Below are 14079 nucleotides of genomic sequence, written 5' to 3'. Positions count from 1 at the left end.
ACAAAAATTAATACAAACAAAATTAATACAACGTTGTAACTACTTGATTATTCCCATTTTACACAAGAGAAAACTGAGGTTCAGAGAGATTGATTATTTTATCCAAGATCACACAGCTAGATTAGAGATTCCAAGCCAAGCTGATTTAACTACAAAGCCCAAATTCTTAAACCCTCTCTCATACTGCCTCTATAGCTACACGATTTCATAGCTGTATATATTGATAATATGAATGGATCCATATTCAAGGTGTTGATGATCCAAATCTCTGAGTGATAAGATTATATAGTTTATATTATTCTTTTTGATTGGGCACAGTTTTTGTTTAAAAAAAGATAAAGACTCTTTTTATTTTTATTTTATTTTATTATTATTATTTTTTTCCCTTTCATCACTTTAAATATATCTTGCCACTCTCTTCTGGCCTTCAGAGTTTCTGCTGAAAAATCAGCTGATAACATTATGGGGATTCCCTCATCAAGGGTTGTTAGGTGTACTTAACAGGAAGAATAGGGGAAAAATTCACACACTCCATCTTCCCAGAAAAAGCCTATTTTTAATATAAGGAAGAAAAAGGTTCTAGAGATACAGCACTTCTCTGGAGGAGACATTAAGGAAACAACTAGAGAGATGTAAAACTTCACAGGGACACAGGTGAGTCTATTTGCAGAATGTGGAAGGAGCATGAACCAAGGCAACAAGGAAGAAGGGGGTGACCCAGGGCACAGTCTACAAGGGAGTGACTGTCATTTGTGGGTGGAAAGGAAGAGAGGGAACAGCAGGCATGAAGCCCTGAGGCCAGGAGTGGGAGGGTCTGGATCCAATCGGGCCATGTTTCATGGCATCTCTTTCCCAGGCCTCCGTCTGCCCCCCTCCCAGGTCCTCCTTCTCCTACTGAGTGAACGACGCATCATAAATTTGCTTTACTCCTTGCTGTCCACAGGCAGCCACAGCCTTGTTCTGAGATGCTTTCCTCAGTCCTCAGGGGAATAGAAAACCTCGAGGGCTGGCCTCCCAGGCATTCTTAGAAGGCCACTGCGGCCATGCCTTCCTGCTTTGTCCTGGGATCCTGTGACTCGGGCACAAAGCCAGAGCAGTCCTCACTCAATCACTTCTTTGATTTTCACCCAGTTGGACTGTCAGGGCTTGTTGGCCAGTGGGAGGGTGCTGAGTGGTGAACTGCGCAGAGAAACAACGATTGCATTTCTTTGGGCAAAAAGTCAAATTTCTTTTCTGACATGCCTATGCAGAGAGGGATCAGACCCCTTCAGATGAGACCAGTTTGCCTAACGAACACCTTGCCTGATGACCAGCAGGTCTACAACTTATGCCCTCTTGACAGTGTTTTTACATCTTTGGGGCTGCACCCATCCCTTTTTTCTTTCGCCATGTGTTTGGCATGTTAAACATTTTAAACTAGCATGTCTAAGAGTCTTTCCTATTTCTTTTTTTTTTTTTTTTTGGCCTCACGGCATGGCTTGTGGGATCTTTGTTCCCTGACCAGGGACTGAATTCGGGCCACCCCAGTGAAAGTGCCAAGTCCTAACCACTGGACTGCCAGAGAATTCCCTTCCTTTTTCTAACAAGAATATATCACATTGACAGTAATTTTATAATTAATGAGATACGTGCTTCCGATAAGTTTCAGAGTGACCAAGTGGTCAGAGCTTAGGCTCAGGAGCTGGACAGACCGGAGTTTAAATCCTAGTTCTGCCAGATACTAGGACACGGTATTTAACCTTCTTGATCTTTGGTTTCTCCAAGTGTGATGGTTAATTTTATGTGTCAACTTGACGGGTCACAGGGTACTCAGATATTTGGTTAAATATTATTTCTAGGTGTGTCTGTGAGTGTGTTTTTGGATGCGATCAGCATTTTAATCCGTAGACTGAGTGAAGCAGAGGGACTTTCTCAATGTGGGTGGGCATCATCCAGTCCTTTGAAGGCCTGGATGGAACAAAAAGAGGGAAGAAGGGAGAAATCACTCTGTTAGCCCGACTGTTGAGCTGGAATGTTGGTCTTCTGCCCTTGGACTGGAACTCACACCATTGGCTCCCCTGGTTATCAGGCCTTCACACTTGGTATGAAACTACACCACCTGCTTTCCTGGGGCTCCAGCTTGCTGACAGCAGATCATGGACTTCTCAGCCTCCATAATCAAATGAGCGAATGTCTCACGATAACTCTATCTCTATCTTTATATCTAATCTCTTATTGGTTCTGCTTCTCTGGAGAACCCTGACTAATACACCAAGTATAAAATTGGGTTAATAATCTCAGTCCCTAATCCTAAGAAGTAATCCTGTACGGATGATGTGAAGCTATATAAGGTAATTATGGGCCCACTGTAGGCCCATGAGAAGTGGCGGTTTTATTTACCTATTGTATCAGTTAGGGTTTGATCAGGGAAGCAGGGTCATACTGTGATATGGAGTAACAGATGATTATAGGGAGTAGAGTTCACGCAGCTGTGGCGGCTGGTGAAGAGGTCTGGGAATGCTGATGCCTTGGTGCCTGCTCGGGGCCTGAAGTTGTGTTGGTCAGCAGGGTTGGCAGGTGAGAAGAAAACGCAGATACGAAGCAGGAGAAATCAAGAGCAAATGGAACATAGACAACCCTTGAGAGGAAGCCGGAATTCGTGTCTATTTCTCACCACCTCCTCCTCTGACTACCCGATGACCCCAAGAGGGCTCTGGGAAACCCAGTTCTAGCTTTGTAAGTTGCTAAAGTATAAAACCACCACACTTACAAATAGGAGGGAAAACAACTAACATTTAGTCAGAGCTAGTAATACACCTTCATGTATGTCACCTCATTTGATCTATACTCTGTTCTTACCAAATAAAGCTTATTATCTTCATCATCTGGATTGTTCAAAGTCACACTGGTAGGCAGAGCAGAGGGTGGAACCCAGGTCGTTGGAACCTGAGCACTTTCCACCAGAATTTGACATGTGAAGCTGGATTGGGCCTTTCAACTTGGGGGTTCCAGCTCCATCACAGTCATCCTGAGTGCCCCTGAAGACCCCACTCATCTGACAAGGGGAAGAATCACCCCTCTGAATCAATCAGAGGTTGGGCTGCACTGGGTAATCTCTGGTCACCTAAGCTACATATAGGAGAAAGATTTGAATAGAAGAGTGACTGTGCAGGAATTTAATTTTAATTAAAATGTATTTATCCGCTACAAAATGCAAGAAAAGCTTCATGGGAGGTGGTATGTGGGGAGTGGACGATACAAGAGGAGGTCAGGATGATGTACTTTCTGAGAGGTAAAAAGCACAAATTCCTTCTGAGCATTCATATGGGCCCAAGTCTATGGCTGTGGTCCAGACCCATGGGAGAAACAGTGGGTGGGTGGTACGAACACCTTGTTTGTATATTGCTTTTAAATAGCTTCCTCTTTTATTCCTTCAAAAAACATTTACTGACACCTCCCATGTGCTGGGTGCTGTTTAAGCAACACACGCGGTGTGTACAGCATTGAATAACACACTGTTGCTCATCTCGAGGAGTTTAAGGTTGGGGCTCAGATCAGCTGACCCTACTGTCTTAGGATGGGCTCCCCCAGAAGCGGACCCTGAGAAGGGAATGTGAGTACAAGTAGTTTATTTGGGAAGTAATCCTGGGAAGCACCAGTAAAGAACTGAGGAAGTGATGGTAGGGAGGCAATAGAGGACATGTTAACAAGCAATTACCTGGGCTCAGTCCTGCTGGAGATCTCTGGGACAGAGACAGAGATAGAGCACACACCTCCAAGATATCCCACCTGAGGGCGAGACATTTGGGGTATGTATCCGCCAACTCTTGCTCACTCTTGTTTGAAGGTTGCTCCAGTGGTGTTAAATCTCATACTTTGGACTGCCCTCTGCATTGGCTAAGCTTACTGCAGAAGCCAGAGGAAACCCACGGGTATGGAGTCACAGGTGCTTGCAATAGAAAGCCACTGGTGTATACGGAAACTAGAAGCATCTGCTCTACCCACCCAACATATAACAATCGATCCCTTCTTCTCCCTTCCTAACCATACTCAGTTTTCATTCAGGTGTCCACCTCTGTCCCATGCAGCCTGTGTGTCTCAGGGGAAGCTGAGCCCACCCCAGGTCCAGTCAGGGGCCCTGACTGGCATGGCCAATCAGCACATTCCAGACCTCTGGCTATGGCACGGGTTCAAGTGGGCATGTGACCCAATCCAATCAGAGTGGATCTCAGGACTCCTGCTTGGAATGCTGGGTCAGAAATGTTCTTTTTTGGATAAGGTAGCTTCTGGCACTGAGAGCTGTTTTGGCACTGGCTACAGTAAGGAAAACCAGCCTGAAGACAAAACCAACACAGAGGAAGGTGAAGTCAAGAGAATTGCAAAGAATAGCTGGAGCTTTACTTCTTCAGTCAGAGGAGTCTCTTTCTTTCCTATTGTAGTCAGATCTCCTCCACTGCATGTGGGACTACTGGTAGCCCTGACTTCCAGGGACAGAGAGCTTCTCTCATGCTACCTATACACTGGTCCTGAAGAAGAAATCTGCTTGGACAATATACATGTCTGTTGGACCAGTCACCCCTGGGGCTATGTGGTTGGCCGGGCCTGGGTGCTGTGTCCAGTCTTGTAACCAGGAGTAGGGTGTCAGCCAGTTAGATTCACCTTGTCATATGCCAGCTCCTGGGAGACTCTGGGCGAGTGACTTCACTTCTCCAAGATTCCATTTTTTCATCTCTAAGGTGTGGATGACAATTATCCACCTTAAAATGTGGCTGAGAGATACACACACAGTGTCGTGCTGGGCGTGGCCATGTCCCTGATCTGGAGTTGCTCATAAAGGTGCCTCTTAGAGGCTCTAGTTCTCTACCCCCTTCTTGATACTAGACCCCAAATTATTTTAATCAAAACCCATGTATATCATTTACTATGTATATGTGTTCGAAGCACACATTTCTCTTTGCTATTACTATTCCCCATTACAGGCAAGGAACCCGCTGTACAGAGAGGTTAAGTATTGCCCAAGGTCACCCAGTTAATAAGTGGCAGAGCTGGGATTCAAACTCAGGCATGTTGACTTCAGAGTTTGTGCTCCTAACTGCTCAGCTACGATGCCTCTTAGAATAACTGCATTGTATATGTTTGTGGGGTGGATGTATGTTGGATGGATAGACAGTTGAACCTGAGTCCCCTCCATGGGCTAGAACAGAAAAGAGTGTCCCCGTCCTTGCCCCTACCCTGTGGAGGTTTTGGGCACTTCATTCAATAACAGCAGTGTGTCCTAGAATGGGCTTTAGGTTTGCATGAACAAGAGTCTGCCTGGGCAGCAGGTATGGCCCAGCCTGCCATGAGGGTGTAGTGGGTTTTGTGTTATTGGTTAGACTTCTGCATCTCTAGAGACCAGAACTGTGCCCTCAGGTTTCACAGTTGGCTTTGAGTATGTGTGTAGGTACCTCTGCCTCTCCCCAGACTGTTTGGAGCCGGGGCCAGACTACTTTCATGACCCTGTGTCTCTTCCCCTCTCCTCCGCACACCCGCTCTCTATTTGCTCTGGTTGCTACATCACCTCCTGCCTGTGGCTTCATCTCTCCAGCACTGACCTTCCCATCATTGCAGCCAAATACACATATCCCCCAAAGTGCTGCAGTGGTTCTGAGGGCATTATTGATTTTGACATGTGCTAGTTTTTCTCCAAACTGTCTCTGGAAAGTGCACTGAATGTGTGGTAGGCTTGATGAGTTCCTAGAGACCTTGAAAACTTTTATATGTCTTATCCATGAAAAATAGTGCATTTTGAGGCCTATTGGGATGATAAGGGGCTGGAACAAGGCCCCAGTGACTTTGCTTCTCGCACACTCCTGAGCCTGTTTGAGGGAGGTAGAAATGTTTCCACTTCCTTAGAAAACCCTTCTCCAAAGATAGCTCCCAAGGTGGACTGGGGCCAATCAGCCTTTTCTCATCATCTAACGAGGTCACCAGACTGTATAGATATCGGCCTTCCTCTTCCTTCTGAAAGACCGAAGCCCTTTGATAGCGGCTTGGGGAGAAAGCTGGTGAGACCACACTCACTGTTTTACCCCTTCCTGGAACATATGCATGTGAGGAAGGGGTCCGAGGGCACAGATCCTTTTTCATTTGGAGGAGGAGGCACAGGTGGTCACTCCTTCCCCTGCCATTCCAACGCAGTGAGACCCACTTGGACTTCTCTGCAGGAAATCTCTGCATTGGGAATCCACTTAGTTCAACTCTGACCTTTCTTCAAGCCAACTGTTCGGCTGGAAATAAAAAGAAGCCAGGCCTGACACACTACCCGTCCAGCCCCTGCAGGATGCCATCAGGTGGATAAACAATGATGATGGAGATCACCAGCTGGAGTTCTTTCCGGGGAGGCATGCGTGGTGCTGCTGAGACCCATTGCTTCCAGTCTGAGATGTAGATATTTTTAGGGACGAATCTGGGCCTTCCTTCTCTCCCTCCCTCTGATGCTAATGTGGCCATCTGCATCTCCCAGACAACCTTCACAAGCACACATTCGCCATCCCAGAAGAGTGGGCTGGGAAGAGATTGTTATTAAATATAGAATACTGAGCCACGGCGCAAGGAGGTTGAGTTTGCCTGGCGTGCTCAGAGTGAAGCAGAGGCATCGGAGACCTGGAACCCACTTTCATGCTCTGTGACTCTCGTGGTGCCTTCCCTTCCCCATTAATTTTTAAATTTCTTTAATCTGTTCAGTGAAGGGCTTAGATAATATTTCTTTCAAGTCCACTCTAACGTTGCACGATCTTTTCTTTGAAGATCTTAGTTGTATAAACTCCCAGGCACAGTCAGGGTCCGGCAGGATAGCGCATGGCTCCTGCTTTGTCCAGAGAAGGGACAATTGTGATCTTCTGTCCCCATTCCTGTCCACCCCCCAAGGAGATGGCCAGCAAGGGTGGCTTGTATGTGGTGGCAAGGGACTCTGACCACTGATTCAAGAGGTTTCAAGGCTTATCTCCCTTCCTGCAGTCAGCCTCCATCAGCCCCCAGCTTGCCCTACATCCAAGGAAAATTCACTCTTCAGCCTTCAGACCCAAGATTCTTTTTCACCTGAGCCCGCCAAGTTAAAAAGGTTGGGAAGAGAGGAGGCAGAGGTCCCAGGAACACATTGATAAATTTTAGTTTTTGAGCTAATAGAATGTCTATGCTGAGCAGTAGTATCTCACTGTGGTGGGCCCACAGTGTTCCTGAAGGAGTGTTAAATTTGTTTAATTTGGAGAACACGTGCTATAGATAAGGTGATGCGAATGATAAAAAATGTAAGTGATAAAGAATACAGCTCCCATAGCACTGTGTACTTCTGATTATTTATCAGCTGAATAAGTTGCATGAATGCAAGAACCATACCTAGCTCACAGCAGCATCTGTGAGATGAATGAATGGTTCTGTCTCCATCTCCATCCTTAGCATGGGTGTCTCAGGCCCAGGCCAGAAGCAAGAGGCCTGTGTCCAGTGAGGATTTGGGCTGGGGGCAGAGGGAATGCTGTTTCCTCTATCAGTCACTCTGTAAACAAGGCAGGGCCATGCTGACCTCATCTCCTGTCCCCAACAGTGCCCAGGCCTGACCTCAACAGAACGTTTGGATGGACTGGGGGCAGGTCAGGCCCCAGAGCAGTTCCTTCAGGGATAGGCCTGGCCTGTCCAGCACTCCAGAAGTACGGGCAGGATGGCAGAGGCCCCATTGCATAGTGGTTAGGCATGTAGATTCTGGAATCCAGAATCAATCTAGGCTCTGAAACTTATTAACCATGTGACCTTGATAAGCTACGTTACCTCTTTGAGTCTCAGTTTTCCCATCTGCAAAAGGGAATGATAATAAAAATGCATACCATGCAGAGCCACTGTCACCATACCATTTCATTCATTATCTCAGAATTAAATGAGATAATGTGCGTAGAGGACACCTCGTCAACTGGCATCACAGGCAGAGTTCCATCAGAGTGGAGAGCTGCCCCTCTGAGAATCAGTGCTGACTGAGTCTTGCAAACTGAACAGGGAAGGCTTTTGCTGAAAGTTCATGTTCAGGAAGTCGACTGAACTCTGAAGATGCTAAGAGAGCAACCAAGGAGGACAATCCCTGGGAAAACCCAAAAGGCCTCGCGTAGGATCACATGGTAAGGAGTATGGAAAAAAAATAAGCCCCAGGTTTGATGGGGGCAAACTGCTCTATTTGCACTTGCCTGGCAAGGGAATGTAGTTTCTCCAGAGGGTGGTCTGATGCTGTGGAAATTCCAGCAGGCTGGAGCCACAATACTGTTTTCTCACTGCCCAAGCCTGCCTGTTCTCCTCCCCCTGGGTCAGCTCTGTTGCAAGAACATTTATATTGGGCCAAGCCCATGTTAGGCCCCTGGGCCCCAGAGGTGAGTAAGACACAGCTCCTGCCTGTGGGATCCCTGTTTCATGATCACTGCTACCAGGGCAGTCTGCCCAAGGTGTTTGCAGAATTTGCAGTTCACAAAGCGGCTTCACACCCTCACACTGTTCACACTGTGAACGGCACTCTCTGGAGCTGTGGGCAGCCAGTGAGGGTGGGCAGAGCAGAGATTAAGGTAGTCATTTGACAGCCAAGAAAAGAGGGTGCTTGGGTGATGTGACGAAGGTAAAGGGTGGTCTGCACCACTGCCCTTCTTCCCACCAGTTTTATTCTAGGCAAGGCCAGTCCAGGTGAGGGGAAGGGTCTATCCGCTAGCAGGGGTTTGCTGAAGCCCAGGGTGGTCAAGGAGCAAAGCAAGAAGGGAGGTCCACAGCCGGTAAGGGAAGTGCTATGCTGCTCCCCCAAGTCCAAAAGGGGACGCTGAGGCTTGCTTTCCAGCTGCCTAGGCCAAGAAGCGTGAAGCCCAGCCTTCGCCTCTACCTTGACATTTGGATACCAGCACCGGGGTTTTCATCTAGCAGCAACACCAAGCCTCGTCCCCATCGGCCCTCTGCTGGTCTCAGACCTGCACTGGTCTGGGTAGGAGCGCAAGGTTGCTCCCTACGCTCGGGCTGGGCTACAGCCCACGTGCGCCCGCTGCAGCCGCGGTGACAGCTGGCCCCAAAGGGGCGGGGCGGGCGGGGAGCGTGGGTGGCTCCGCGCCGCGCTGCCATTGGCTATGGGCCTCAGGCTGGGGGCGGGGCTGCGCCCCCTGGTTGACCTGTCATTGGCCGCGCCGCCGATGGGGGTGGCTCCCCGTCCCCTTGGCGGCGCGGCGCAGAACCGCAGGCGCTCGCCCGGCTAAGCCTGTGCGGGGCCGCCTAGGTAGCTGCCAGATCCGCAGGCGGCCTCCTGGTGCAGACCGCTGCGCACACGGCCCTAGGCAAAGACAAGGGCTCACCCGAGGCTCGGCGGCCGGCGCGGCTCTCGGTAAGACCGGGGGAAGGGTAAGGGGAGCGCGGGGCTCTGAGGAGGGCGGGCGGGGACCGTGGCGGCCGAGCCTGGACTCTGTGCCCTGGCCCGCGCCGGAGAGGGTCAGGTGCGCCGCAGCATCTCCCGCCTCAGACCCACCCCACGGGGCGCCCAGCGAGCAGGTGGCACTGCCCAGGGAGGCCGGGGTACCCCTATCGCTCTCCGAATCCATTAGAACCCAGTACCTCGAATTACCTCTTACTCCACCCCCCAACACCCAAATTCTTCAATTCTAAGCCTAGAAGATACCCAAACGTCGACATGGAGTGGGCGCGACGCGCCATCAGTACCGCCTGCCGCCGGGGCAGAAGATCATCCCTAAACTTATCTTCCCACGATTTGGGCTCCTCGCCGGTCACGTTCTTTCCCGGCTTTTCACTGGGCGCCCCCCCCCCACCCCCCCGCCTATCAACCCCCGCCCGGTTCCCCTCCCTCCTTAACAACAGGAAGTTAAGTTGGGCCAAATGTCGGTGGCCTGGCCGCCTGCGGGCGGAGACTGGGTCTGGGACGGTGGCGGTGGCCCGAGGGGCCGTGGCGCTGTCTTTTCTGAGCCTCGCGCCCCCAGCAGCCTGCGCTCTCCCCAGGCCCGGGAGCACCCCCGCCGGGGCGTCCCAGGCTCCCGCCTTGCCTTTGCCGACTGGCCCTGGGCAGAAGCGCCGCTGACTTGGCTTCCAGGCCGGGGCAGGTGGGGTTAACTTTATCCTAGACCAGCCTCTGGCAGAACTGGGAATGGCCTTTACTGGATGAGGAGGAGGCTGTTGAAACCAGAGTAAACGTGTGTCTCTTTCCACATTGTTTTATTCTAAAGCCTGGGTTCTTAAAGTCCAAAGAGCTTTTATCTGGAGGCGCATTGGGCCCTGCTGGGACCTTAAGCAGTGTGGGGACCTCTTGCTGTCAGTCTTGCCTGCTCACTGCAGCCCTCAGTGGTTTCGGTGAAGGATGAAGCCACTAACCAGCCCCCTTCTGGGCAGGCCCCGTGGGAAAAAAAGCCAGCAGCCGGTTGGCCCTCAGACATTTGCTTGCCTGGGTGCCCTGGCACTGGGGTCCCCTGGGCCCCCAGGCCAGCTCTGTTCCTGTCCCTTTTCCAGGGGAAGTGGATCCAAGGCGGGGGCGGGGGGGGCCTCAGTTCTCTAGGGCAGTCCCACCTGATGTTCTGGAAGCTCTTATTGCAGTTAAGAACAGGCCTTCAGGCAGAGTGAAGACAGATGTATTAAGTGCCTATTGAGGGACAGGTCCTGCCCTGAGGCACTTTTTGAGAATTTCACAGTAACTCTCAAAAAACTGTGAGAGTTATGCCCTCCTTATTTTAGAGATGGGGAAACAGACTCAGGTAGGGTAAGTGCCCAAGGTCACATAGAAAGCAGCTGAGCTGGGATTTGAACCAGATTCTGCCAGAGCTCAGTCCAGTGCCCTTCCTGCTGCCCCATGGCTGTGGAGAGTGGTGTGCTGTGTTGCAGGCTCCTGACCTCTGAAATGATTCCATCCAAAGATCCTGTGGGTGCTTCTTTAGCAATGCACTTGAACTGACCCAGGTTAGCCCAGGTTGTTCAACCTACAGACCCCTTGCCCACCCTGTCCTCCATCAGGGGTGATGGCGGTGTTGGTCTTGCTGTGATGGGGAAGGACTGACTGTTGGTGTTTGGGTGCTATTTGAGGGGGAAGTCTGCCTCTGCCATTGACTTGGCCCTGCGCCTGAGAGTTGGCTTGTGGGATGGTTTAGAAAGACTGTTATATGTGTTGTGTTTTTTTGTTTAATATTTATTTTATTTATCTGGCTGTGCTGGGTCTTAGTTGCGGCACACAGGATCTTCGTCGCGGCATGCGGGATCTTTTAGTTGCTGCATGTGGGATCTAGTTCCCTGCCCCGGGCCCCCAGCATTGGGAGCGCAGAGTTTTAGCCACTGGGCCATCAGGGAAGTCCCAGGAGGACTGTTATTTGAAATAACCTCTACCTTAGGACCAATTCTAGTTTTATTTTGTGTTTTGGGGGAAGGGCAGGTGTTGAGGTATACTAATTGTGATTGTAAGGTGATTGAAATCCATAGTTCGAGCTTATGTTTATAAAAAATGAAATCACTGCCTCCTTCCTTCTTCAGGCCCAGGGCTGCCTTTCTGCTCATCCTTCTCTTCTGAAAGAAAATCGTGATTAGCCTACTACCAACCAGTTACACTTTAGTATAAATCAGCTTAAGGACTAAGGCTGGTTGTAGCTTGGTCATTGGAGGCCTAGTCCCAGGAACTGTAATGAGCAGAGGAGCATTGAGTAATCCCCTCTCTGCCTGTGATTGGGATGTGTCTCTATTCTCTCCACCCATGTCCACACCCCCATCTGGGGTGTGCCTCCCAGTCATGGGCCTGTTCCTTTCACTCTCTACTAAGGAGGGTGGGGGTGGGGTGGGTAGGTCCTGCCTTCTTGAGGGAGAGCCTTGACCCTGGTGGGAGGGCTGGGGTATGGGGTGCAAGATTTGGGCTGAACATTGCCAATCTTTGAGGCCCTCCCAGGGCTAGAGGGTCTCTGTTGCTTAAAGAGCCAAGAAAGGAAACACTGTATATCATGCTGGGGTTTTTCATACTTTGTATCACTTGATCCCCACTTTAGCCCTCTGAAGAAGTAGGTGGGATTATTCCCATTTTATAGAAGAGGAAACTGAGGCTCAGGAACTTTCCCCCAATCACACAGCTAGTGAGTGACCAAGCTAGGGGTCTGGCCTCTTTCTGCATGAGTGAGGTCTGTGTGGGAATTAAACACTAAGGGAAACAGGAAAAAACCGCGTGGCCATCCTCTGAACCCTGGAGGCTTGGTGTGTGCAGCCGCCTGCTGTGCTTATGATTCCCCATCTTATATTGTAATTATTTGTGAACACGTCTTCCTACCCCACTATGAAATGGTATTTAAAACACTCATAAACTTGACAGATTTATTTTCTGGTTCTCACAAATCCTCCTTGCTCTTTGCTCTATATCCCCTTTGCCTTTTATTTTATTTTATTTTTTTAAAGATTTAATTTAATTTTTATTTTTTTGGCTGCATTGGGTATTTGTTGCTGCTTGTGGGCTTTCTCTAGTTGTGGCGAGTGGGGGCTACTCTTGCGGTGGCTTTCTGTTGTTGCGGAGCATGGGCTCTAGACGCGCGGGCTTCAGTAATTGTGGCGCGCAGGCTCTAGAGCGCAGGCTCAGTAGTTGTGGCATATGGGCTTCGTTGCTCCGTGGCATGTGGGATCTTCCTGGACCAGGGATCGAACCTGTGTCCCCTGCATTGGCAGGCAGGTTCTTATCCACTGCACCACCAGGGAGGTCCCCCTTTGCCTTTTATACCAGTCTTCATTAGGATATCTACCATGATGTGTTGCAGTCCTCTGTTTAAAAATATCATGAACATTTTCAGGGAATTCCCTGGTGTCCAATTAGGACTCAGTGCTTTCACTGCGAGGGGCTGGGTTCGATCCTTGGTTGGGGAACCAAGATTCTGCAAGCCGCACAGCCAAAAAAAAAAAAAGAACATTTTCAAACACAAAAAGAGAGACAATAGTATAATGAGCCCCAAATACTCATTATCCGGCTTCAACAACCAAGATCATGCCAGGCTGGCTTCATCTCTCTCTCTCTCTCTTTTTCTTCCCTTCTATTTTTTATTCCTGAAATATTTTAAAGGAAATCTCTGATATCATGTCATTTTGCCCCTATATAATCCAGCATATATCTATTTTGAAAAGAATGTTCTTTCATGACCACATGGCTGTTATTGCATGTAGCAGAATTAACAGTAATTTTCTGGTCGCATCTGTGCATATTCAGATTTCCTTCATTGTCTCAGAAGTGACCTTCATCACTGGTTTGTTTAAATCAGGATCCAAACAAAGTCTGTATGCTGTATTTGGTTGGTAGTCCTTTTAAGCCTACTTTAATCTGGAGCACCACCCCCTCTGCCCCACTCCCACTTTTAACCAGCTGTTACCCTCCGTTTTAAATCTCCCAGTGGACGGCGAACGCTTTGATGCTGGAGTCTACTTCTGTGCTCTGTTGGGGATCCCCAGTGCCCTGTCTGGGACAGGGCAGAGGCGTGGTGAGTGTCTGCCCAGTGGTGTCCTAGCCACTCAGGAAATGCATTTTGAATGAATTAATCCAGTGGTGGGTTTCTGTGACTGCCCATGCCTGTGTTTAGATAAGAGTTTTAAAAAAAAGATGACTTGCTCACGTGTGGACATTTCCTCAGAAGCGTCAGCCTGTAAACATCCTGAAATAATAGAACTATTTGCCGTGCTCCCTTGCGTGCTCTGGTTTGTGGTGTGGGGAGCCCAGACAGCCGCTGTGGTGCCCTGATCAGCAGCTGGCCTCCCCAGATCACATGTGGGACTGATGGGGACTGAGGTCATTTCTGCTTGAGCTCTGAATCCTGACTTATTCAGCCGCAGGGATTACCACGTTAAAAGCTAGGCACTTGGCTTTGCTGCCCAGAGAATGCCGCCCGCCTCTCTCTGGGCAGTGCAAGAGTCTGCCTTGTACCTTCAGGAGCCTTCTCTATCTGGCTTCACACCTGGGGGAGGTGTGGGTTTTTCTCAAGGTATTATCCATCTGCAACTGACGGGTTGTGACAGAAAACAAACACGACCTTTCACTGTCTGGTCTGAATTTATAGTGAAGAGATAGTGTCACCATTTGCACCTTTGTGGGTGTCCTAATAAAGG

The 14079-nt window shown here is 49.5% G+C and overlaps 1 protein-coding gene across 11 annotated transcripts in view; it reads left to right on the top strand.

Annotated features, from left to right (window-relative positions):
• The first annotated feature begins 9161 nt into the window (after positions 1 to 9161).
• MICAL2 (microtubule associated monooxygenase, calponin and LIM domain containing 2) overlaps positions 9162 to 14079 on the top strand; it is a 222047-nt gene continuing 217129 nt past the window's right edge. For 3 of the 11 annotated variants that reach the window (XM_082341338.1, XM_082341344.1, XM_082341343.1), the window contains exon 1: positions 9162 to 9352. The gene's annotated coding sequence lies outside the window, so the exon portion shown is untranslated. The remainder of the gene's footprint in view (positions 9353 to 14079) is intronic. The other 8 variants (XM_082341339.1, XM_082341349.1, XM_082341348.1 and 5 more) reach the window with 5 other exon arrangements.

The sequence above is a fragment of the Balaenoptera borealis genome (genome assembly GCF_965194805.1).
Source record: "Balaenoptera borealis genome assembly, chromosome: 11".
Taxonomy (NCBI): domain Eukaryota; kingdom Metazoa; phylum Chordata; class Mammalia; order Artiodactyla; family Balaenopteridae; genus Balaenoptera; species Balaenoptera borealis.
This window is presented reverse-complemented; position numbering and strand designations above follow the sequence as displayed.